Source organism: Lepidochelys olivacea (genome assembly GCF_965140295.1).
Source record: "Lepidochelys olivacea isolate rLepOli2 genome assembly, chromosome: 4".
NCBI classification, from domain to species: Eukaryota; Metazoa; Chordata; order Testudines; family Cheloniidae; genus Lepidochelys; species Lepidochelys olivacea.
This window is the reverse complement of record NC_140414.1, coordinates 7023085-7027181: the sequence shown is the minus strand read 5'-3', so window position 1 is coordinate 7027181 and position 4097 is coordinate 7023085. Positions and strand designations below refer to the sequence as shown.

The 4097-nt window shown below is 45.1% G+C and overlaps 1 long non-coding RNA gene across 1 annotated transcript; it reads left to right on the top strand.

Annotated features, from left to right (window-relative positions):
• Nucleotides 1-2981: 2981 nt before the first annotated feature.
• On the top strand, nucleotides 2982-3702 carry LOC311520270. The gene is made up of 2 exons (XR_014711537.1): nucleotides 2982-3201; nucleotides 3326-3702. It is a non-coding gene; the product is annotated as an uncharacterized lncRNA (long non-coding RNA).
• The last annotated feature ends 395 nt before the right edge of the window (nucleotides 3703-4097 follow it).

Genomic DNA, 4097 nt, shown 5'->3' with positions numbered 1-4097 from the left:
TTTCAACATTGAGGACATAATTCTATAGATTTATGAATGGCAAAGGGATATTCTATTCCAAGATACTGTTTGAAAGCCAGCAGCTTATGCTAAAAAGCGTTTCAAGCTTATGCTAATTGAGCAGCACAGCCATGAATGGAGTGGGCTGGGCTGGTGACTTACAGAGGAGGGCCTGGAAAGTACACCCTGGCCAAACTGGACTACCTATGTGGAGTTCCTACTCTGAGAAAAATTTGCAACTATCAGCACCCAGGATGGTATCAGAATTCATGGCAGTGTGAGGGGGGCAGAGAAGGGAGGGACAGGATGCGGCACTAGCTTCCACGTGGATTACAGCCTCCCCGTGAGCTACTGAAAGCTCTGTGCATTTGTGTATTTGCCCTGGTCCAGCTATGGCTTAACATACAGCCGGCTTGGAGTATATCTCAGTATGGACTACATGCAAACACACCTGACAATATGGACTCTCAATACTGCTTACACAAACCATACACAGACACCCACCCCCACAGGGACTGCTGAGACTCATAATAGGGAATGTATCACAAAGCATATTTTGGTAACAAAGAACTGCAGAGCACCCCATGTAGGCCAGCACAGATCTGGACTGCATATAAACCCCCTGGGTGTATTTTGTCCGGTTAATTCATTACGCTATGGTGTGGCCAATTTCTAGGGCACGGTGCACTAAAAGGGAAGGCAATATAAAGCTTCTACTTTTAACACCCCAGCACATCTTTGTAACTGTGCAAATATCCAGTAAAAATTTCATTAGAATTGCTTGTTTAGATGTTGGTTGCATTTCCCAGTCTCAGTTCTGAATCCCATGGAGTGGAAGTGATGCCATGGCCCTGGTGTGCATTTCACTGTTCGCAGCAATATGCTGCTGCTAACCCCGCTGCTGGTCATAACGATAGCGTTGGGTCATAAGCCAGAAATCCCTCCCATCCGTATATTAACTTGGAGTCAGAAACTTACCAGACTCCAGGGCCACTGCTGTCTCTTCTGTGGCAGGCTGCTCCTTCAGGGGGTCATCAAACAGCTCCTTCAAACATGGAGCCAGGGTATGCCACAGCTGCTTTGGCTACAAAGCCTCCTCAGGGACTGGTGCAAGGACCTGAATCGCTCTGCTAGCCCATCCAGGGGCTGCTGGCTCCCCTCCAGGGCTATATTAGATTCGGAGGTCAGAAGGTCACCATCCCAACGGACCAGGCTATCATGAACCACAGGGGGCTCAGAGCCTGACACACTTCCCAGCACCTGGCCAAAGAGAGTTCCCAGAGGTACCGTTCTCATCCCTGGCTTTCCCATAGCCGCTTGATCTGCTCTCCGCATTGGTCACTGGTCCACTGAATCCCTCATGCTTCCAGCTTCCCTGCTGGTTTTTGGTACACATGGCCATTTCTGATACTCTTACTCAAGTCGAACCAGAGACTTGCCGGAATCTGACTGGTCCTGTGACCAGGCAGCAGCGCGCTTGGCACAGGACTTGTTCTTGCTGGCCATAACAAATGCAGGAGACTGTTCACAGTTCAGTCGGAATAAAATGGAAGGGTTAAATGCCGAGCAGCCATACTTGAACCAGGGCGTTCCGTTTGCTGGGAGTTGATGGACTTTCTATCCCAAGACTAGCCAAACAAACATTGCCCCACAGAACTGTGGGATAGCACTGACGGACTCTCAGAGCACAAGTCCAGGGGCCTGTGCCCAAACCGCATCCACCCTGCAAAATGATGGAATTTGGACCAGAGCGCCACTGGCCCTCTGGGTCAGACTCATCCCCCCTTGCCTGGTCCTATGGCTTCGTTCTTGATGGCTTGCTGGCCTGAGTCAGATGAGCGTGTGGGGACAAAATGCTGTGCGGGCCCAAATCTGAGTCTGAGCCCAGGTTTACACTGCAGAGTAGATACACCCAATCTGAAATGTTAATAAAAACCAACTAGTACTCTCAGGACCTTGCACATTTTTGGATTATTTGTGTTTGTGGAGTATAGAGAAATTAAACCCTGAGTAAAATGAGCTGTCTCGTTTTCCTGTTTGGCTTTAGTATTAGTTAAGAATTTTTCCAACATGTTGTCTAACAAATACCACCACCCTTTACAGAGATGAAAATCATTTTTATAAAGATGGAGGGGTGAGATCTGCAGAAGCACTGAGTAGTAGCCCAGCTGTGCTCCCATTGACACTAATTGGGAAAAACCCATTGACTTCAATGAGGGAAGAGCTCTTGAAAATCCGACCCTAATTCTTTACTTAACAATTGGATCACATTCGTAAATGACTTGAATCCCTGAACAGCAGTTGACTACAAAGGTGCTTCACGGTTAAACAAGGGGCTTTTCAAATAACCTGTTGGTCTGAAGCCGATATGGTGGCAGCAGAAGCACCCAGTCTACCAGGCCCCCACACTTACCATCAACAGAACTAAATTAAACATTCAAAGGAGCAAGGAGTGCCTAATTTTTATTCTAACAGCACCAACAACATGCCATTTGTACAGATGTTTGCCTGTCTCGCCGTATTTGGCTAGATGTTACCCCACCAAAGCCCCTCCCTCCATCACTCATTACTTTGTGAAGACCTCTGAGATAGCTCGTGTGAAGAATTGTTAACAGTCATTGAAAGTACAGTAGAACCTCAGTTATGTGCACTTTGAGAATGGAGGTTGTTTGTAACTCTGAACAAAAAGTTATGGTTATTCTTTCAAAAGTTTACAACTGAACAGTGACTTAATATAGCTTTGAAACTTCACTATGCAGAAGAAAAAGGCTGCTTTTAACCCTCTTAATTTAAATGAAACAAGCACAGAAACAGTTTCCTTACCTTGTCATTTTTTATTTTATTTTTTTTAAAGATTCTGAAGAGCCAAAATTCACGTGCAGTTTATGTAAAAACCTTATATAGGCTATGTCAGCTCTTTCTACAGGCCCAAAGTCCAGAGTTCGGCCAAGAGGCCGAGAGGCCTAACAAACCATGAACAATATTAGCTCAGAACAAACAAGAGACAACTTTGCTTTTTACTACAATAAGCATGGTCAGCAAAAAGCCAGATGGGGAGCAGTAATTGGCACTCTTATCTGAAGCTGCAAACAGACCAAAGGAATGAAAGGGGTGCTGTGTCTGGGTCCACTCCTCTGCAAGAGAAGATAGCTATGCTCTCCCCCCACACCAACCTTGAGTTCATGGAAGAGGTTCAAGCAGGTCAGTATGAAATATGACATCCTCCCTCCCAAATACCAGTGTCTGCCTTTAGAAGCATAATGAGCAACTGAAAGACAATTTCTATTGCCATGTACTTTTCAATGTCTTTTGCTTTAACCCCCAGGTATGTACCTGTTGGACAATCTGAAGGGCTACTTCATTCCTATGGACCCCAAATCAAAATTCAACATATATATTTTACACTAATACACTTTATACATTGTTTAACGGAAAACACTGTGTACTAACAATATGTCATATGTAAACCTGAAACCATGGGCGGAAACATTATGTAATCTTAGACTATTGGCTACTATGCTTATCTTGTCTTGTTGCTAGACCTATCCGGGGGCTCGGGACCACCCACTCAGTCACTTCCCTCTGCCCATGGAAAATCCATATAATCCACTGTAATCAATTGTTTGGCAGTGTCTCTGAGCCTGATAAGCAAAGTGACACTCTGCCAGTGCTGTGCGTAATAAACCCACATGCTTGATTCTACACGGTGTCCATTTTGTTCCTTCAGATTCCCTTTTTTCTTTTAAGTAATTGATGTTTAACGCAGTACTGTGCTTTGTGTCTGCTGCTGCCTGATTGCATACCTCCGGTCAGTTTGTAACTCTGATGTTCTACTGTAGCGTAACACCAATCTCTGGTCTCCTCCCCCCCCCCCGAACTTAAAACACTCACTCTCTCTTGTTCCTTTTCAAGTTTGTGCTGTTCCCACTGATTTGCCATGTAGTCCAGGAAACCCTGACCCTTGCTCAGGAAGTTACAGCTTTGTTCTGTTTCCCAGTTTTCAATGCTCCTTGTCAGTTCTTCTTCGAACTAACTTTACAAATGAAAAAAGGTAATTTGTGTGCATTTCATTATCCATTTGACCAATTTAGGACAGC